The 22,475-nt window shown below is 49.6% G+C and overlaps 1 protein-coding gene across 8 annotated transcripts in view; it reads left to right on the top strand.

Moving 5' to 3' along the window:
- The first annotated feature begins 7,151 nt into the window (after positions 1-7,151).
- The window catches only part of Galnt6 (polypeptide N-acetylgalactosaminyltransferase 6), a 41,451-nt gene continuing 26,127 nt past the window's right edge, over positions 7,152-22,475 (top strand). For 2 of the 8 annotated variants that reach the window (XR_015623682.1, XM_087555231.1), the window contains exons 1-3: positions 10,789-10,845; positions 11,375-11,622; positions 18,943-19,171. The gene's annotated coding sequence lies outside the window, so the exon portion shown is untranslated. Of the gene's footprint in view, positions 7,341-7,442; positions 7,518-10,788; positions 10,846-11,374; positions 11,623-17,175; positions 17,290-18,942; positions 19,172-22,475 lie in introns of those variants that run through there. The other 6 variants (XR_015623681.1, XM_087555229.1, XR_015623680.1 and 3 more) reach the window with 4 other exon arrangements.

Raw genomic sequence — 22,475 nt, 5'->3', positions numbered from 1 at the left:
ACACATACACACATACACATACACACACATTTTTGATGGCCACTGGAATTAAAAGAGTCATTCAGGGGCTGGGGATTTAGCTCAGTGGTAGAGTGCTTACCTAGGAAGCGCAAGGCCCTGGGTTCGGTCCCCAGCTCCGAAAAAAAAAGAATCAAAAAAAAAAAAAAAAAAAGAGTCATTCAAATAAAAACTTGCTGGCTCCCGAGGTGTCCTCATTTGGTCTGTTTTGAGATAAACGCCATGAGCTACTGTAAGCTGGGGGAAGGGAAGGGTTTATGTGGCTTCCAGGTGACAATCCATCATTGAGAGCCACCAAAGTAGGAGCTCAAGGGGGAGGGAGGGCACTTGGTGGTGGCTTGAGTAAGAAATGTCCCCATAGGTGCTAGTGTTTGTAGACATGATTCCCAGTTGGGGGCTGTTAGGGGAGGTCTCCGTGGTGTCGCCTTGCTGGAGGAACCAGGGACAAGGCTTCCAGCTCCCACAGCTCAGCCCACATGCAGGTTGCTCTCTGACTGAGCTTAGGTTTGAGGACGCAAGTGCTCAGATTCCTGCTCCTGCTGACACAGTGCCTGTGCCTTCTGCTTCACCTCCCTGTCAAGGAGAATTCATATCTCTCTAGAACCGTGAGTCCAAAGAAACTCTTCCATAATCACCGTTGGCTACGGTATTTTATTACAGCAACAGAAGGCAGGAACAGTGCTCACTGGCTTGCCCAGATATACCTCTCTCACATAGCCAGACCCAACCACCCTGGGGCGGTACTGCTAAAAGGAGGCTGGGCCTTCCCTGAGCCATTAGCAATCAAGAAAATGCCCCCCAGATGAGCCCATGGGTCTGATGGAGGCAGCGCCTCAGTTGAGGGTCCTTCCTCTCAGGCATGTCCTGCTGACAGCCGAGATTGGCCAGCACACCATGTCATTATTCCCACAGCTTCTGTCCAGGTTCTGCAGACAATCCTAATTTTTTTCCATTTATTTTTTCTTCCTTTTTTTATTGGATATTTTTTTATTTACATTTCAAATGTTATCCCCTTTCCTGGTTTCCCATCCATAGCCCCCCTATCCCACCCCTTCTCCCCCTTTTTCTATGAGGGTTCCCCCTCCCCAACTACCCCTCTTCCCACCTCCCCACCCTGACATTCCCCTACACTGTGGGGGGGGGGGGTCCAGCCTTGGCAGGACCAAGGGCTTCTCCTCCCATTGGTGCCCAACAAGGCCATCCTCTGCTACATATGCAGCTGGAGCCATGGGTCTGTCCATGTGTACTCTTTAGGTAGTGGTTTAGTCCCTGGGAGCTCTGGTTGGTTCGTATTGTTGTTCTTATGGGGTTGCAAACCCTTCTGCTCCTTCAATCCTTTCTCTAACTCCTCCAATGGGAGGGAATCCTGTTCTCAGTCCAATGGTTGGCTGCGAGCATTCGCCTCTGTATTTGTCAGGCTCTGGCAGAGCCTCTCAGGAGACAGCTGTATCAGGCTCCTGCCAGCATGCACTTGGCATCAGCCATAGTGTCTGTGTTTGGTGGCTGTATGTATGTGGGCTGGATCCCCAGGTGGGGCAGGCTCTGAATGGTTATTCCTTCAGTCTCTGCTCTAAACTTTGTCTCCGTATTTCCTCAGAAAATCCTAATTTTAATAGCCGCAAAGCATGATCTTGCAGCCCTGAGAGCAGAGACAGGTCCTTTGTGGCCAATATGCCCCATTTTTCCTCTTTGGTTTTGACTGTCACAGCTGACTGTGTGACCTCACGTAGCAGATGCCAAGGAGGGTGGATCTTATGAACAAGGTAAGCTCCAGCTTGCAGCTTGGCAGGACACAGTCCTGACCTGCTCTCCGTGTCCCGCCTCCCTGCTCACCCTGTGGGCTTTGCCCTCAGGGAGTTTCTGAAAGGCTTTCCTTTCACTTCTGTGATGCAGGGCTTTGTACCAGGGCCTCCTGTATTATAGCCTGAAGAAACTCTGCCCCTGAGCTAAACCCTCAACGTGCCTTACTGTGTCTGTTCTTTTGAGAAGTGAAAGCTTTTCCAAGAACCCAAAGGAAATCTCTAAGGCCCATCATGACAAGGACAGTGGGATCACCAGGTTAACTGTAGTAACTAATCACCAAAGCAGATGCCAAGGAGTCACCTGCTCTGGTCTGCAATCTTCTACCTTAGCGCCTGGGGGGTTCATCAGGGTAGGGACAGGCCAGGTCAAAGCAGGACAGAATCCTTCAGAGTTCTGGTAGCTCCTATCTACCCCAGCTCCTCCCTGCAGCTGGATCCCTTCTCTGTTCATGCTCAAACCGCCCCTCAGGTGTTCCACTAGCCTGTAACGGTCCCGTAAACCCCTTTGACAGATAAACCCTAGGGGCGTTTCAAGTCTTGATAATTCTTAATGGAAGCCAGTATCTCTTCGAAGTCTGACCTCATTCTTCATTGTGTCAGTCTCTCGGCAGGACACACATGACTGACAGCTCATGTTGTCTGTCCTCTTCCAGTGGGGAAGATACAAAGGGTTTCATTCATCTCTGCTGAGGTCAGAGAAACTAACTGGACGCCAGGTGTGACGGCTCCAATTTGTAATCCTTGAAGGCCGAGTTAGGAAGGCAGTCATGAGTTCCAGGCTACCCCAACAGACAACAGTGCGTTCCACGCTACCTGGGCAGCCTGGGCTACAGTCTGAGACTCACTTAACAACGGTGAACACACTAAATAATTTATACCTGACTGTCCTTTTTCCCATGTGGTGATTAAAGAGACCAAGATATCCCAGGTGCTCGAAGGTACCCCTTTATGCTGCGGGGGCCCCAGCTCTGAATGCCTGTGTACACCGAATGGCCAGACTATAGCACCTACTACTAAAAGGGAACATTCATTTGCCTAGGAAGCGCAAGGCCCTGGGTTCGGTCCCCAGCTCCGAAAAAAAGAACCAAAAAAAAAAAAAAAAAAAAAAAAGAGGGAACATTCACATGGTCTCACCAAAAGGGGTTCAGCAAATCCTTGGGTTTAAACAAGTTTCTTTTGCACAGCTCCGTAAGTTGATGTCCTTATACAGGCAAAGGCAGGTACAGGATAGAACGAGGCCTGCCACTGGATGAGAAGGAAGGATGGGCGGGAGAAAAGTTTTAGAGAGGCAGAGGAGGCAGGAGCGAGAGAAAGAAGCTGAGACAACATGGCGGCAGATGTTAAGATTCTTCTCTGCGCATAGACACAGGTTGTTAGGACTGTTCTTAAGGGATGGGTGTGTACAGGATTTTGTGTTGTCTAGATGGGCAAAGTATTTCTTATCAATTGGACCAGAGGATATTGTGCGGTGTGTTCTTTCATGTGATGACTTCATTGAGTTCAAGAGAGTGTGTGGTGGCAGGATGCACCGGCCCACCACAGAATTGAGATGTGTGTGCCTGCGGTGGAAACCAGCCAAGAGAGCTGTGAGTGAGGGTGGGCGGCCTGACGGGGTGCCGCATTAGAACAGCTTTCCGGCAGTGGATAAATTAGCGCTAATTCCAGTGGCCCGCTGGAGCCGGAAGTAGTGAGAGCGCCACCACCAGGGTACGTGCGGGAACCGGTTCTGCCATTTTTTAAATTTTTTTTTGTTTGTTTGTTTAATTTTTACCGCAACAAATCTCTCCACCCACGCCCATTCTGGAGAAAGCCGATGTTATCCCAGTGTGAGGTTCGGTCCCTCCCCCAAATTGCTGTCGGTTTTTGTTTGTTTGGTTGGTTGGTTTTGTCTTTTGTATCTATTTCCAACACAGAGTTTCTCTGTGTAACAGCCCTGGCTGTCTTGGAACTCCTCAAACTCACAGAGATCTGCCTGCCTCTGCCTCCCAAGTGCTGGGGGGTTAAAAGTGTGCGCCCACACTGCCCGCTCATGTTTTTAACATACTGAGTTAAAATATAATTTCTCTGCCAGGCATGGCAGCGTGTGCCTGTGATCTCAGCACCTGGAAGCAAACGGCAAGAGAATTGGAAGTTCAAAGACATCTTTGTCTAAATGGTGAATTCTAGGTCAACCTTCAGTGCGTAAAACCTTGCCTCTCACATACACAAACACACATTTTTAAATCGTCCACTGAAGACAAATATCTTGTTTGTTGCGCTGTAGCCCTGACCTCTCCCCAGGCGTGATTCCTTCATAACCACCAGGCTCCCCAGCCTGAATGACTGCGGGGATCGAGAAAAGAGCAAAGGCTCAAGGCTCGGGGTTGAGGATTTAGCTCAGTGGTAGAGCGCTTGCCTAGCAACCGCAAGGCCCTGGGTTCGGTCCCCAGCTCCAAAAAAAAAAAAAAAAAAGGAAGAGCAAAGGCTCGCCTGTCTTTGTACCTGTATACCTAGACTTCACATTTAGATTGTTGTCTTTATGTAGGTGAGGGCTGGCACAAGATAAGGCAAGGCCTGTGATTGGGCAGTGAATAAGTAAGGCGGGCACAGAGTTTTGAAGGGAGGAGAGAGAAGAAAGGAGAAGAACCAAGAGGGAGGCAGAGAAAGACCACCCGGATCTGGGTGGCCTTAAAGGGCCGCAGATAGCTATGAATATTTCACAAGGGATGATTTCTATAGGACAATTTGTCTTTTCTTTTTTTCTTTCTTTCTTTCTTTCTTTTTTTTTTTTTTCTTTTTTTTTTTTCTGGAGCTGGGGACCGAACCCAGGGCCTTGCGCTTGCTAGGCAAGCGCTCTACCACTGAGCTAAATCCCCAACCCCGCAATTTGTCTTTTCTAAGTGGTCAGTTTACATCATTATCAGTTGGTTGTGAGTTTATTGTGAGGTTGGAATGAGAATGTACTGATATAAATCTGACTGATAAATTACAAGCTTATTGAGTTTTGATTTTAATGGGTTACTGGGAGTTGTGACTATCACCACGGGAGGCAGATGCTGGGGATGTGAGGAGAGGCCATAGCAAGAGAGTTGCAAGAGGGCTGCTGGCCAGGCTCAGAGAGTAGCTGGAGGAGGCAGCATGGAACGGAGCTTGGGAGCTTAGCGGTCCAGACACTTTGCTGATTGAGATGAAAACACCCTGCAGATGCCATGTGGCCCTACCGTGACGGTGGGTTGGCAGATTCTTTTAAAAAATTTACGGCTGGGGATTTAGCTCAGTGGTAGAGTGCTTACCTAGGAAGCGCAAGGCCCTGGGTTCGGTCCCCAGCTCCGAAAAAAAAAAAATTTACCGTTATGGGGTTGGGGATTTAGCTCAGTGGTAGAGCGCTTGCCTAGCAAGCGCAAGGCCCTGGGTTCGGTCCCCAGCTCCGGGGGGGGGGGGGGAATTACCGTTACATTCACACAGAGGCCATGCAGACTTCAACAAGAGGCCAGGTACACCCGTGCCCACCTGTAATCCCACTGTTTGAGGCCGGAGGATCCCAGACCTTAGCACAATTGACACCGTGGGTGAGGATCATCCAGGGGGTAAACCTCAGCACGTAGACAGCACCACCTGCCAAAACTAAAACAAAGGCCTAATCCACCAACGTCCATAGCTCTGGGAAAGCCTCTAAATGTTCTAACCTTGCTTTTTGGCTTCTGTAGTTCTGCTCCTGACTAACGTTTCTGCTCGCTGTAGCACTGGAACGCTAAGCTCCCAATCTCCCTCAACAGAATGTGGGTTTTATCCTTAAAAGCTCATGCTGAGAAAGACTCAGGAGTTCAGAACACCTGGTGGTCCTGGCGGCTGGCTAACAGACTCCCGTACTGTTTTTGTTTTTGTTTTTGTTTTCCGGAGCTTCCTAGGTAAGCGCTCTACCACTGAGCTAAATCCCCAGCCCCAACTCCGTACTGTTTTAAACTGTGTCTGTGGAGTCATCTCTGGCGGATACCCTGCATCAGCTCCAGGTCGGCCTGAGCTGCAGATATAAATCCCTATTTTCGGAAGAGTACACATGGAGGGACCCTTGGCTCCAGCCGCATGTGTAGCAGAGAACAGCCTTGTCTGGCATCAATAGGAGGAGAAGCCCTTGGTCCTGTGAAGGCTCGTTTCCCCAGTGTAGGGGAATGCCAGGGCGTTGAGGTGGGAGTGGGTGGGTGAGAGTGGGAGCATCCTCATAGAAGGAGGGAGAGGAGAGGGGGATGGGAGGGGGGAGAAAGGGGATAACATTTGAAATGTAAATACATAAAATAACCAATAAAAAATTAAAAATAAATAAAAATAAACTCCTATCTCAAAACACCAACAACAATAATGGAAACAATCTTAAAGGAAGGAAGGAAGGAAGGAAAAAGCCACCAATGAGATCATAGGATTGGAAGGTAGTGTTGTTTATTATTTATCAGGGACGAAAGGCATTGCTGGTTTTTAAAAACTTACTTTTGTTTTGGTTTTTGGTTGTTGTTTTTCGAGTTGGGTTCTGGTTTGGTTTTGAGATAAGGTCTCATGTACCGGACTCTGGCCTGGAATATAGCGGAGGACTCGTGACCTTCTCTCTTACTTCCAACTCTGGGAAGCTAGGATTATAGTACACACCATTGGCTTCGGATTTTTGGGTTCATTTGGCTTGTTTCTGGTGCTTTGAGACAAGTTTTGTACCGAGGCTGGCCTCAAACTTACTTTGTAGTCAAGAAGACCTTTAACCTCCTGACTTTTTTTTTTTTAATTTATTTAGCCTTTATTTTACGTGCACTGGCGTTTTGCCTGCATGTACATCTATGTGGGCACGTCAAATCTTGGAGTTACAGACAGTTGTGAGCTACCATGTGGTTGCTGGGATTTGAACTCCTTTCCTCTGGAAGAACAGTCGGTGCCCTTTATTGCGGAGCCATCTCTCCAGTCCCCACGGTCCTGACCTTCTGATCATCACGCTTCTTCTGGGATTTCTGGCTTATGCCAGTGTGGCATCCGGGAATCAAACTGAGCTTACTGGGTTTGTGTTTTTCCCCATGGAGGCACCTCTCCTGGACCCCCACAAGCATTTCCGGATGAGAGGCCAGCCCCCCTCTCTGTGAAGGGCAGGCCTTCCCTCCCCTGTGTCTGCCCCACTCAGAAGTTGCTATCTCTCTCTGGGGCCTGAAAGTAGGAGGAAGGGAGAGATAAGGGGCAGAACTGACGTCACCGGCTCACAAAGCTGCCTTGTCTCTCTGCTTCAACAGATCTGCCCCTCACTGAACTTCCTGCGTGATGGTGGGGAAGCCCCTTGCAAAAATGCTGCCGTGAGACGGGAAGTGCATAGCACTCCAAAACAGAACCTAAATGATAGAACATCAGACAGCAGCCTATGCGGGAAGACAATGAAATTTACAAGACTTCTAGGAAAGACTTCTAGCTCAAGTCCTTGCAGCTGGGAGAATCGGAGCTGGCTCCTCAGAAGTGCCTAGGGACCGGAGAGATGGTTGTGAGCATGCGTGGATGACTTCAGGAGCCGGACTGCAGGTCTGGGAGGCACCTTGTTCTAGTGCCCGATTTTCCCCTTACCTCGCTCGTATATAAACTTGTCGTTTAACGGAAATCATACTCTTTTCTTTCCTTTGTTAGCACCGTGGGTGAGCGTGAATGTGGGTGCTTGTGTGGAGATCAAGGACAACTTTTGGGAGTCGATTCTCTTACCATGTAAGTTCTGGGGACTAAACTCAGGAACCAGAGTGGGGTTGCACAAGCGCTTTCACCCACTGAAACACATCGATGCCCTTGCCCCCCTTTTTGAGTTAGGGTCTCACTGCAGCCCGCGGTGGTCTCAAACTTGTTATTTAGTCAACAGTGTCCTTGAACCCTGATCCTCTTGTCTCCTCTCAGCTGCTCGGATTGGAGGTATGCGCCACCATGTTCAGTTACGGAGAGCCCAGCGGAGGTCAGGTTGGCCCCTCCTGCTCTGTGGTGCCTCAGAACCTTCCCATGCAGTGAGGCAGGGAGCCCTAACCAACCCCTGCTAGGAGAGAACATGGTATGTTAGGGTTAAGTCTACAGCCTGCACCTCCAAATTAGGCAGCTAGTCATTATGAGTACTTAAGTCACAACTTAAAATCATAGTCAGGCATGGTGGTGGTTCTTTTGTCTAATCCCAGCACTTGAGATTGAATGAGGACCATCCCAAGCTTGAGACCAGCTTGGCTAGCTACAGGAGACCCTTTCTCAAAAAGCAAAAATGGAGGAAGGGGGGTGGCTCACACCTTTAATCCCCACACTAGAGAGGTAGAGGCAGGTGGGTCTCTTGAGTTTGAATCCAGCCTGGTCTACGTAATGAATTCCTAAACAGCTAGGGTTACTGTAGAGAGACTCTGTCTCAGACAGACAGACAGATATAATTAGGGTTGGAAACAGCTCAGTGAGTTCAAACCTAAGACCTGAGTTTGAGTCCCAGGACTCACCTGGTGGAAGAAGAGAGCCGACTCCTGAAAGTTGACCTCTGACCTACATACACAACACACACACACACACACACACACACACACACACACACACACAAATCATAAAAAGAAAACATTGAAAAGTATATTATATTACATGTATGAAGTGTCAGAATGAACCCTTTGTTTCCCACAATTAATAAATACTAGCCGATTTCTTATTCCCAAATTAAGCTCATTAAAAATAGCTTCAGGGTTTGAGGTGCACACACACTGGCTGGTCTCTTTCAAGCTCCAAGGCAGGGTCAGAGGTTGTGAGCCTACCCTGGGGCAGTCCGAGGTCCCCCAGGTCAAGTTGGGACCTGACTAAGATCACAGTTGCTGAAGGTCAGAGAGCTAAGTGAGAGGAAGCTGGGGGCAAAGGTCAAACGTAGCCACTGCGTCTCACACCGAGGAAAGAGAAGTGAAGACAGCATCACATTATCCACAGCAGCAGGAGGTGTCGGTGATCCCAAGGGGGTGAGCTGTGGAAGACAAGTGAACCCCAAAAGTCTGCAGAGGGGCCACAAGGATGACTGGGACAAGCTCTGTAGAGGTTTGAACCCTCAGTCCTTGTCTCCAGGGTGAAGGGGTTGGGGGAGCTCCTGAGCCACTAGAGGGGTTTTGTTATTATGCCAAGAATGTGCAACGCCTCCCTTTCTACTCCTGGTAAAGTGTCACCCGCCCTTCACCTAAGTGAGTGAGCTAGGTGAGTTCCCCTCTGTGATGGGCTAGCCTTCCCAGAATGCCTCTGGTCCCCCCTGAGAGCTCAGAGGGTGCTGTGCAGGATCCTGTCCGCTGAGTCTTAGAGACTCAAAACTGCAAAACCATTTTAAAATCAACCGAAACAGAAAGGTCACCAGCGTTTCGTTTTTCCCCTGTTTTTTTGAGGCAGAGTATCAGTATTCAGCTCAAGCTGCATTCACTGTGTTGTCTGCAACTCCAGGTCCTCCTGCGTTAGCTTCCCAAATGCTGGGGACATAGGCACCAGTGTCTACCAGGGGGGAAAAAGCAGCTGAAAAGTTGGTACATCACTTCTGTAATCTTAACTGCAGAGGTGGAGGCCAGAGGTTCAGGAGCGCAAGGTCATCCTCAACTGTAGGGAGAATTTTGGTTTCTTTAAAAACAAAACAAAACAAAAAAACAGTATGTTATGTGATATATAACTTGCCCCAAGGAACCCGACATCCCCAATTATCAGGGAGTAGCCTAAACCCCCTTCTCCTCTAACCTTATTTCTCTCCAACCTACCATTGGGTTTTTGGAATAAAAGTTGGTAGGTAGAAGTGTAAGAGTCTAATAAAATAGAAAAAAAAAAGTCAAAACTCAACTATACTATGTAGGGAGTTCAAGACTAGCTTTGTCCACTTGAACTTGAGACTCGTTCTCAAAAAACTTCACATGAGGGCTGGAGAGATGGTTTTATCGGTGGAGAGCACTTGCTGCTCATTGCTTTATAGACTGGGGTTCGGATCCCATCACCTATAAAACTGGACGTCTGCCTCTAACATCAGCTCTGAGGGATTTTATACCTTCTGGCTATGTGCTTAGAGGGCCACGTACATATAAATGAATAAATAAACCCTTCTTTAAAAAACACGCAGAAAGAACGTTTCCAAATCACCAGGTATTCGGAGTTATTCATTCAACTCTTGGACTAGGACAAGGACCCAGAAAATTGCATCAGGATGGTAGGCTCAGAACCCAGGACCAGCCGCTGTCCTGTGTGGCAGGACGATTCAGAATCAGAAAAGGGTTTGAGTAATTTTATTTGTTTGTTTATTTATTGAGACATGATCTCCTATGTAGCTCAGGTTGGCCTGGAACTCAGGATCTCCCTGCCTCATCCTTCCTTAGCTTGGGTTTTAGTAGTCTGCCAAGCTGCCTGTCTCAGAATCTGCATTTCTAACCACCTCAAAGGTGTTGCCTGACCGCATTCGTGAGATGCGTTTTGCAGCGCTTGTCAGCTGCCTACCACCGACCCTACTACCCTCGGGTAACAGGAATTCGGTACTGAGGTTGGGGTTTTGGCTGAGTGAGACCCGGCACTTGCTAAGGCAGGTGGGTGGGAGGGGAAGTTATCTGTCCACAACCTCAGACGCCTGGAACGGAGCCTCGGGGCTCGCCGCCAGCACGTCCGGCGCTGCTGGCCTCGGGCTCTGGGCTCCACAGCCCCTCGAGCCAGCGCGCTGCACATGGTGACTCGCTGCTCTCTCCCTGCGGTGCCGGTGGCCTGGGGTGGCGATGACCTGGGATGGGATGGCGGTAGCCTGGGGTGGCGATGACCTGGGATGGGATGGCGGTAGCCTGGGGTGCCGGTGGCCTGGGGTGGAGCTGTAGGGTGTTGCGGTCTGACCTGGGACCCTACGCCCAATGAGAGTGGCCGCGCAGCCGGGAGGACAGCGGACTCGCAGCACCTGCCGGAGCGGGGCGGGGCGTCGTCCTCCACAGGACCCGCCCCGGACCCGCCCTCCCGGCCGCCCCGTCGGGAAACCCACGAGCAGCTCGGCGGCGGCAGCGGTGGCGGCGGCGGCGGCTCTGCCTCGGCGCGGTAGGTAAGCAGCAGCGGGGCGCGACCCCGTGGAGCCCTTGGACCTGGCAACCCAGTGCTCCTTGGGGTCTCCCTTCCGGTGGTCCCCCTCACCCCGTCCCCAGCAGTGCGATGAAGGGGCCGAGCCAGACTCATCCCCCACGCCTTCGCTCTGCCCCCGCGCGGTGACATCTAGCGCCTCCCTCGGTGGGACCCCTTCACCCTTGCGGTTGAGAAGTTGAGGGACGTACGGAAAACTCCGGACTCCCTCTTCCCCTCGCGCTCGCCCTGGCGCCTACTGTGTGCCTCCCCAGATTGGATCACCTCGTGTACTCAAGCATTGGGACTCCTTCCTGCCATATCACCCCAGAGCAGAAGGGACAAATTAGGAGAAGCCTCGTTGGGGGAGGGGGGGCTCAGAGCCCTTGCCTGATTGATCTCCCCTTAGATGCTTGGCGCTTTGGAGGAGTGGGAAACGGAGTTCTGTGGTATTGTGTAGAGTGTGTGACTGTGACTGTCACCAACTTCCTGATTCTACCCCCTCGTGATGACAGAAAGGAGAATCCTCCTGCTACTCGCCCAAGGGCCAGAGACTCCAGACCACTGCAGAGAGGGCTCGCCTGCTTGTGTGGTCGCTGCTGTTAGCTTGCCTCAAAGCTCAAAGGAACCCCGTTTTGAGCAGTAATTTCCACAGTGGTCCCAGGGAGAGCTGAAGGGCTGCACTCTGAGCTCATCCCTGCAATGGCTGAGGTTAAAACAGACACGCCAAAGAGCCTCCAGGACTACGTTCGCTTCACCACAGGTGTGTGTGTGTATTACATAGGCCCTGCCCTCCTCCTAACAGGACGGCTGCTTCGTCAGAGAAAAGCTAAGAAGGATGAGATAGGCAAATTCATACGATGACTAGATCAAGGTTTTGAAATGCCCTTCAAACTGTCCAAGGGCAGCCTGCATCACCACAGGCATATCCCAGGTCCGTGTCCTCACCCATGCCATGTGCTTTAAGGAACCCAGAGTGGGGGATACTGGGACCCACAGTGAAACCGTGAAGGAGACTAGCTGCTGAGTAATTAATTACTGCCCACAGCTGACACTGCCTGCAGCACACAGGAGAGCCCATCGAAAGGGAGGCCCCGTGGGTGCCAGATGCCCTCTGGGATCAGAACTGTCTTCATCCAGGTTCAAGTGGGAGAAACCCGGACACGAGATTTAACCATAGGCTGAGTCCTGTTTGCACTGCAGAGAGCAGAAGTCGGACTTGGGAGGGGCCCAGTCCTCAGCGGAGAGCTGTTCCTAGGGAAGGCTGTGTTGTATAATGAAGGCTGCAGGTGGCTGACTCAGCCCTGCTACTAATGTAACTGCAGAACCTCTGGCCACATCACGTAACCACTCCTGGGCGGGGAGCAAATGAGGAGGTGCAAGGAGCTTTAGGGACCAACTGAACGTAAGACGTGTCGTGGCTTTGGACCGTCGAGCCTGCGTGAGAGTTCAGCCTCCGGTCTTGCCTAGCTGTGGGCACATGGTAGAGCCTCCCTGAGCTCCAGTTCCCAGAGTTGGGTGTGTAACTCAGTTGGCAGTGTTTGCCTAGTGTGCATAAGGCTCTGGGTCCAGTCTCCAGCACTGGATAAACTGGGCACGGTGGTGGCACGTGCCTGTCCCGCCAGCAATTGGGAAATGAAGCAGGAGGACCCAAAGTTCAAGGTCATTCTTGGCTATCTGGCGAGTTTGAGGCCAGCCTGGGCTATATGAGACTCTGTCTCAAAGCCAAAGCCAAGACCAAACAAAACAGAAAATATAACTTGGGTGAGGCTTTTGTTTATTTGTTTGTTTCATTCCATTTCTGTGTTTTGAAACAGTGTCTCTCTACATAGCCCTGGCTGGCCTAGAACTCACTCTGTAGACCAGGCTAGCCTCGAACTTACTCTGCAGACTAGGCTGAGTTCCTGCTCACAGAGATCCTCCTGCTTCCTTCCCCCAAGTGCTGGGACTGAAGGAGTGTGTCGTCGATACAGCCCGACTGCTCCAGAGCGTGAGGCAGGATTGCTTCAGCCCAGGCGTCTAAGGTGACCCTGGGTGACATGTGGTGCAGCCATCATAGTCTGAGTCTGTGTAGCCAATGCTTTTCTTGAAAAACCAAATGGAAGATAGTATTGCCCTAGACATCCCCCGGGGTCTGATGGACATATTCCAACACCTCCAGCTGTGGAAATGAGGCTAAGCACCCCGTGTTCCGTACCAGAGGAACCAGTAATGGCTGCGCCAGAGCTTGGGTGAACTTGACTCATCAGATAGCCTCGGCCTTTCTTCTGGAAAGGCCCAAAGTGTCCGTTCCCAGTGGACGGGATGTGTGAGGATTTGAATCAGCAAGAGGTTGTGTGCAGGGCAGTGCCTGTCTCTTGTGTATCTCAATGCTGTAATTGTGCTGGGAAAAGGCCTGAGCGGTAAACAAGAACGGGTTCAACCCAGGGAGAAATGGGCTTTGAGAAGGATTCCGCTGCCACCTGAGAGCTCTGTGGCATCAGGTTATTCTCCGGTACCCAGCCCAGGCTGGTCCTGAGTCCTTACAACTCCATCCTCAGCCTACTAAGCTCTGCATCTGAGGACAAACAAAGGACAGATAGGAGATGAGTACACACACACCACACGTGCACACAAACACTCTACACATGAACACCCCACACTCACACACACACATGTGCAAACACATATTCACAGACCACACATACACACATGTACACTACACACATACACACACAGACACACCACAAATGCATGTACACACTACCCATACTCACACACACATGTACACACATGCACGCACCACACATACATGTATACTACATACACCACATACACATGTGCACACCACACACACACCACACATATGTGCACACCATCATACACTGCACCCCACACACATACATACTACCCACACACACATACATACTACAGATGCACACATATATACTATCTATACATCCATACTACACACAAACACACTATACACACACATCTATCCCATACACACATACTACTCACACATACATACTATACACACACAGATTAAGCACACACACACTACCCACACACACATACTACCTCCCCCCCACACATTCTACCCACAGTACATACCCCCACACACATACTACACACACACATATACTACTTACACACACATACATACCACATACACACATACTACCCACACATACATATTACCTCCTACATATACATACTACACACATACACATACACTACCCCACACACATACATACTACCTCACACACACACACACACACAACCCACGCATACATACTACCCACACACACTACCCATGCATACATACTACCCACACACACTGCCCACACACCTCTGCGCAGAGAAATATATACCTTGGGGTGGGAGGCTGGCCAAACAGTCAGAGCAAGTATTCTGGGTGCAGAAGCTTGGGAAACAGGACTTAGGGTGGAGAAAGAAGGGAAAACAGGATCTCTGTGTCTGGGCTTGTTCTCCATGAACCTAGTGGGAAAATCCCACAGGAGAAAGCATAGGGAGTGACCAGCTTTTGGAAGAAAGCTGCACACCCACCCCTGGGGACAGCGACACACCTTAGTGCAGAAACCCATCGTTTTTTGGTTTTTAGAGACAGGATTTTCTTAAGCTTAGGGTTGCTTAAATTCTCCATGTAACTGAAGGTGGCCTTGAACTGTCTAATTTTTTTAGATCCATTTATTTTCTCTTATGTATGTGAATGCTCTTCTTGCCTGTGTTCACGTATGCCTGGTGCCCACGGAGGTCAGGAGAGGGCGTTGGATTCATGGGACGGAATCTGCAAGAGCAGCAGGTGCTCTAAAGCACTGAGCTACCTCTCCAGCCCCTGACCTTGAACTCCAAATCCTCCATCTATATGTTCCAAGAGTTGAGGATACAGGTGTGGGCTACCATGTCCTGCTATGAGGACTTTGTTTTATTTTTTAATGCTGTCTTCAGACACACCAGAAGAGGGCATTGGATCCCATGACAGATGGTTGTGAGCCACCATGTGGTTGCTGGGATTTGAACTCAGGACCTCTGGAAGAGCAGTCAGTGCTCCTAACCACTGAGCCATCTCTCCAGCCCCCCGATGACAGTTTTGGGTGGAGAAGAAAGGCACGTGGAACACAGGGACACACAGACACAGATACATAGACACACAGACACCACACACAGATATGCATACACATAGACACACAGACAGAGATACACACATGCGCATACACAGATACACACACACACACAGACACCACACACAGATACATACACACATAGACACGCACAGAGATACATAGACACACAGACACACACAAAGACAGATAACACATACATAAACACACATATAGATACATAGACACACATACACCACACATACACATACATAGACATACATCACATATACACATACATAGACACACACAGACACACACACACACACACAGATACATAGACACATAGACACCAGACACCACACACAGATACACACACACACACAGATACATAGACACCACACACACACACACACAGATACATAGATACACAGACACATACACACACACACACACACACACGGCACCACTAACCCAGGAGGCAAGGCATAATCAGCAGGGCGTGAGACTGGGTTTAATAACCTTGATACTAAGAAGGAATTGAACATAACAGATGTTGGAGTGGACCAGGAATTAGGGGTGCTTGGTGGATTCCAGGGCTGCTGGAGGCTATGGAAAAGTGCCTAGGTCAGTAGGCTTGGCTGGCAGTGTGTAGGCCTGAGGGCTATGGAGGGGGAAGTTCCAAGCTATCCTGGGTGTCCAAGCTCAGCTCCCCATCCTCTGGAGATAGCCCTAGCTATTAGGACTATCTATCCTGTGAGCCCTGGCTTGCCTCTTCCCTGTTCCCCACCTGCCAATGGATGACAGAGCTCCCTTCAGCTTCCCTTTGTATCTTCCTTTAACCCCTGGGAGGTTACAGAGGCCCTCCCTGGACTCCTGGGCATAAACAGAAGTACAGGTACCTGACAGAGCAGGGTCCCTGCAGAGAGACCTCCAACCTAGCTGCTGTCATCTTGATCTGTAGTGACTTTTGCTTCGGGTTAGACAACAAAGAAGTAAGAAACACCTTTGCATGCCAAACACGGATCCAGTTACACAGCAGCAAGGAAATCCTGTTGGGTTTTCAGTAGAAAACGTTTGGATAACTGCAGTTCAACTTTTTACAGTAAACTTAAAACAACCCTGGGATCCTGGGTGTGCTGCCGGTGAGGGCATTTTGACAGGCTAGCTACTTTTATCTCATTCTTCTGGAGAATAAGCCCCATTACTGTGAGCTGGTCCACGAAAGTGTAAGTCATCGGTCAGGGAGTGGGAGCCTCCCACCATCCTGTGGTCGGTCACATAGGAATCCCATGGGTGGGGAGCTTTGGAGACGATCCGGTGGTCTTTTGGTACTATGACTACAGGAGAGGTCAGGCTGCTGGACCCGATGATGAGAGAGTGTCATTGAAGAAGGAGGAGGAAGAGGAAGAAAGTTTGAAGAGGAGGAAGAGGGTGCAGACATTTAGAGAGACAATCTCGAAGTACCCTTCCCCTCCAGGATCTTGTAACCAGCCTGTTCCTTCTCCACCAGGATGTCTACCTTGGTACACCTATGTTCTTGGTCCAAGGGCCTCCACCCATAGCTATTGAAGAGATCTGTAATTGAGCCAATTATCTTGAGCAAATATCCTTTATGGATGCCTTGGTGGCAGCTCCCTTCCCGGAGGCCACGTCTCTCCCTGGGGTGTGCAGTTCGCTTGATAAACAGGAAGAAACTTACAAAGAGGCCACCTGGCCAGCAAGGGTGTGTTCAGCGGGGTGGCTGACCCTGCCTTTCACTCGAGCTGGGACCTCACTTGTTTCTTCCCAGTTTCACCATCTTTAAGCATTTGATCCCTGAGTGGGATTGGAGAGAAAGGGATGGATGGCAGGGAGGGGGTTTGGAGTGGGAGTGGGGGCTCAGAAGAACCCAGTCCCTTTATATACCTCCATGGGGGAGGTAAGAGTCTCAGGGACGTAACAATGATCTGAGAGCTGAAGACAGGAGCTGCTTCTGGGAGCTTCTAGCTGTGTGTCACCAGTGAGGTCATCCAACCAAAGCCACACCCATAAAACAGGCTACTGCATACCCAGATAGCAGCTGGGCAGCAAGCTCAGAGTAACAGCCGAATGCCACCTAACCCAAATCCTTGCAGGAAGTGCACCCAGCCTCGTTACAAAACCAGCGTTGAATGTTCAACCCCCCTAGCCTGTTCCACTGATAAGAGGCTCAGTCACCGGCTTCATAAAACCAGTGCTTCAGACCAAGCCAATGATAGAACCGGTGATATGGCCTGGCCTTTGGAGGCCAGGAGTCCAGGTCCCTGGCAGCGAAGAGAGAGACGCGTTGACACAGGCAGGCTGTGGTGAGTGTGAGGAACAAGCAGAGACAGGAGGCCAGACTGTGAGGTGTGGCTTCCTGGTGAAAAGCCCTTGCCTAGCATGTACGACAAAGCCTTGAGTTAGCTCCCCAGAACCGAGAAAAGAACGCCAAAGAGAGGCAGATAAAGGGAATCCGTCAACTTTATTTTGGTTCTCGAGAATTTCGTATCATCAGTTTTTCATATTCCTCCCCCGCCGAGGATGATGTGACCTTAGAGACGACTTCCCACAAGGCCTTTCACTGATGTGGAGCTTAAGTACTTCGTGTGCCTTCAATTTCTGATGTCGTTATAAGCGTGAAACTACCGTGGGGCTTTTAAAGTTATCCACTTTAAAAGGTGCTTGTCGTCTTCTGTAGGATGAAGTAATATTGAAATCTTGTTATTCGAAATCTATAACCTAAGAAGCAAAAATTAAGTTTCCCAAAGACACTTGTTAAATCTCTAGCATTTATACCTCTGAGGTTATTAAAGCTAAGAGCTTCCCTGAGACTTTCCCATAAGAAATAGCTGAGAGGAAAATTTAATTAAAAAAAAAAACTAAAACAAAACAAAACAATGCAGGGTAGTTTTGGTTTGTTGTTTCTTTTTATAGAACTAAAGGTGATCCACGCCTACCACTGAGCTATGTCCCCGGCATGACTGGCTTCCCTTCTTTTTAGGCAGGGCCTCACTATACAGCCCAGGCCTGGAACTCACTTCGTATACCAGGATGGTCCTGGTCTTAGAGATCCACCTGGCTTTGTCTCATGAATATTGGGATTAAAGATATGCACCACCGCAACTGTCTTTGTCATATTCTGGCCTATTTTAGGCCTAACTTTTATGTGTGTGACTGTTTTGCCTGCGTGTATGTCTATGCACTGCGTGTATGTCTGCTGCCCTTGAAGACCAGAAGAGGGTGTTGGATCCCTTGGAACTGAGTTCTGAGCAGTTGTGAGCCACCATGTGGGTGCTGAGAACACAGCCTGTCTTCCGGCAAGAGCAGTCCGTGCTCCTAGCTGCCGCGCCATCTCTCCAGCCTTCCTACCCCCGCGTTCTGGCCATTTAAAGACTTCTCATGATGGTTTCCACACTCTGGGGCTATTTTACGGTGCCGGGTTGGAATCAGAATTTGGGTAGATCCTGGGCTCTGCTCGCTGGAGCAGCTAGAAAGGGTGGATCCACCCTGTTCCTTTGTTCTGTCTGGGGAGGCTTCTTCAACTAGGGTTGGGGCATCTTGGTGCTGACAGGCTGGTGAGTGACAGGCCCAAGGGAGGAAAAAGAGCTGGGGATGGACGCTCGCTCAGCAGTTGGACACACCCGCTGGTGGCCCGGAAGGCCAGGCTGTGCAGGCCGGAACAGTAGGGCCATGCGCGTGCGCATGCGCGCAGGACTTGGGAGGTGGATCCCACCGAGCCCTGAACAGAGAGGTTATTCCTTTTCCTAGGCTGATGGGGCTTTCCCTCCTGGCTCTTGCAAACCACCATTCTAGTCATTGCATCCCACACGGAGCAGGAATCTTTAGCCTCAAAGCCCTGCAGCATCTATGAAACTTTCTTGAGGGGTGTCTTCCAGTTGCCGGCATGCTGAGCCAACACTGTGGAGAGCAAGTCCCTTCCTGCCAAGTCTAATCACAGGTGTCTCGTTTCATTTCAGGATGTGGTTAGAACCTTGAGGAACTGCAGGTTCCAGGGAGAACACTTCAGACAGCCGGATTGGATCCAGAGAGCAGATGCTCAAGAGCACTTCAGTTTAACCCAAGGTCTCTCTCTCTCCGGGGGAGAGACGAAAGGACGAAGGCGCTCGCCTCTACAAGGGACCGCAGGCAGCGTCTGGATGAGGGTGCTGGAGTGACGGGTGACTCCGGGAGGCCTTCCTGGAGGAGGTGAGTCCTGGCCTGCCTCTGGCTACTTATGGCAGTGTTACTGAGCCTGTGTCTCTCTAATCGTGCACACGTTTATGGGAAGTGGACAGAAAGGTGGATGAAGTACAGGCTGTAGGGTGGCTCAAGAGACCTGATCAATCCCCTAGAGCTCAGTCTGCACGGTCTCTAGATTCAGGCTAAGCCCCTAGAGCTGGCCCCCAGCATAGCTCAGCCCTTAGGAAAGGGGCTTCCCTTGAAGCCTTTGTGAAACCTGTAGGGAATCCTGCCTTTTTCAACTTTCTGTGTTGTCTGTTGACTTTCCATCAATTTGAAAAGGCTCAAAGTACCAGAGAACATTTGCTGCTCACAGCTCCCTGGACCATTTAATTTTCCTTTCTTACTTTATTTTATGTGTATAAATGTTCTGCCTGCGTGTGTGCCCGTGTATTCCCTGGGTTTTCTAGCGCCTGTGAGGCTGGAACGCGGCTGAATCAGATCTCCTAGAGCTGGAGTCACAGCGGTTGTGACATGTCATATGGGTGCCGGGAATTGACCCAGGGTCCTCAGAGTAGCCAGTGGTGCTAACTGCTGGGTTGTCTCCCCAGGACTTCCCATTTCTCGTTCTCTAACAAGTTTTACATCCTTCTGGGAAAGGGGCTGTGTCATATATCCCACTGTGTGTCTGTGTACCACGTTAAGACCTAAGCAAATTTTACTGATCCCACCCCTGCCTTCAACATGGCAGCTCCCTGGGTCAGATCTCCAGGCCCCTCTTGAGGGTGGAGCAGCGCCCATCTTCTTCCTGGAAAATCCTGTGCCATTCCTCACGCCTCAAGGGCAAGTGGCATAGAGGCAGCCCTGGGCTTCAGCCCCACCTGCAGGTTGTCTCTGCTTCTCTCTGACCTCCTGCTCCCTTGGCCAGTTTGAAATGCGCCCCGCCTGTCCTGACAAGCCCTCCTGAACTGGGTGCCTGGTGCCAGCCTTTCCCAGTGTGACGTTCTGGCCTTCTCCTCCATTTGCCACTTCCACAGAGTCTCCTTCCACCCAAGGACGCGACGGTTTCCCGACGCTTCCGCTCTTGCTGCCCAATCTGCCCAACTCACCATGCCCTCCTTCAGGAGAGTCCATCCAGAAGAAGAGGGTGCTGGACCCACAGGAGTTACAGTTGTTAGCTGTCGTGTCTGTGTTGGGATTTGAACCCAGAACCTCTGCAAGGGCAGTGAGTGCTCCTAACTGCTGAGCATCTCCCCAACCTCAAAACGAGATTTTCTTTCATTTGATTTTTTGATAATGCTATGGAAGAAACCAACTGTCTGCCCGGCCCAGACTGAGTCTGCTGGCCATTGCGTCTATACTGACTATGTGTTTGCCCTCCATGGCAAGGGCCTCCCAATACCAGGCTTCACTCAGACAGGGCACTGTGGGGTTAAATAACAGCATTTGTTTTTTCTTCAGTGCAGACAGGTGTGGTAGTGGTTACTACTACAGCCCAGAGTCACTTTTAAGACAAACACCCAAGGTATGGTGATGTGGCTGTGGCCAAGGAACACATGCCTGGGGGTAATTTCTGGGAAAGTGCACGGGGATTTGTCGATTATAACAGCAGAAATACCCGAGGGCTTAGTAGATAACAGGATCTCTGCTGTGGGGTTTGCATACATCACAAACTTAATCCTCAACACGGCCAACCTGTTGGTTATTAGCGACACCCAGTTTACAGATGAGGAAATCAAGGCTTAGAGGGATAAACTAATCACCCAAGGGTCACACGAGGCTAATGATAAAATAATGACTTGGAAAGGTCAGCTGTGCACAGAGATAAGACTGCTAAACTTCTGGGAAGTGTTTTCTTTCCTCTCTCAATCCTGAACCAACTCTAGTGGAAGGTCCTCCTCTAAATACGGGAGCTGAGCCTGTGGCCACCAGCGCCTGTCACCTCGTGATCTTTATACCTCCAGCTTAACTCCTCTAGAAAGCTCTGTGGGTTCTCATCCTCTGAGCCCTTTGGACTGGGGTGCTAGCTGATACGCACCCCCTCTGCCTAGTTCTGCCTGTAAGGTGTTGCCGTAGAATCTTAGATTTTAAGACGGCTACAATAAAAAAAGAAAATCTAAGCTGCAATTTGGAGCGTGTGCTTATAATTTTCAGCTTGTGGGAACTGAGGCAGGAGAATTGCTATGAGCTTCTAGGACCCTGTCAAATAATAAATAATTGCCTCTAAAGGGAGAGGCAGGCAGATCTGAGTTAAAGGACAGCCCAGTCTACAAAGAGAGTTCTACGACAGCCAGGACTACACAGAGAAACCCTGTCTTGAAAAAAACAAAACACACACATGTGTGTATGTGTATATATGTGTATATATATATGTATATGTGTGTATATGTATATGTGTGCATGTGTTTATATGTATATATACATATGTGTGTACTTATATATGTATATATGTGTGTATGTGTATATATATGTATGTCTATGTTTATGTCTATATGTCTATATGTATATATGTGTATGTGAGTATATGTATATATGTGAATATATGTATGTGTACATATATGTGTGTATGTCTGTGTATGTATATACATAGGTATGTACTTATATATGTATATGTGTATCTGTGTATGTGTGTATATGCATGTACCTATATATATATGTTATGTATATATGTATGTGTATATATGTATCTATGTTTATATATGTATATGTGTTATGTATGTGTATATATATGTATGTGTATATGTATATATGTGTATATATGCCTATGTGTGCATATATGTGTGTATATATATGTCTGGGTCTGTGTGTGTATATATGTGTATATATATGTGCCTCTGTGTATGTGTATATATATTTATATATATGGTAAGTGAGTATATTCAGGAGAGTCCATTGTCCTGGCTAACTCACATTTTTGCCTTCAGAAACTGACTTCGTTCTCAGCCTCTTCACAACTTCACATATTTATATTCACAAACATCACCTTTAACGAGGGCATATTTCATAACTTTTGGCAACTGGCAGCACATGGTGTCTCTCTGCGGCTTTCCCATTCACCCCACTGCTCTGGGCGTGGTTCACGGAGAGGCAGTTCGTCTCTTCTGCTGCTGCAGAAGCTTCCTGGCGTGGCCGTCTCACATGTTCTACAGCTGCTTACAGATCACTTGCGGCCATTTACCTCAACGCTGCTTCAGACGTTCTTCCCAGGCCGCCAGGGTCACAGTTTACCTGACACACCGAGTGAGCCAGGCCATGGTGGCACATGCCTATAAGCCCAGTACACAGGAGGCTGAGGATCAGGAGCTGAAGGCCAGCCTGGGCTAATTAGCAA

This window comes from Rattus norvegicus, chromosome 7 (assembly GCF_021556685.1).
Source record: "Rattus norvegicus strain SHRSP/BbbUtx chromosome 7, alternate assembly SHRSP_T2T, whole genome shotgun sequence".
NCBI classification, from domain to species: Eukaryota; Metazoa; Chordata; class Mammalia; order Rodentia; family Muridae; genus Rattus; species Rattus norvegicus.
The sequence above is the reverse complement of the archived record's forward strand: the minus strand, read 5'-3'. Positions and strand labels throughout refer to the sequence as shown.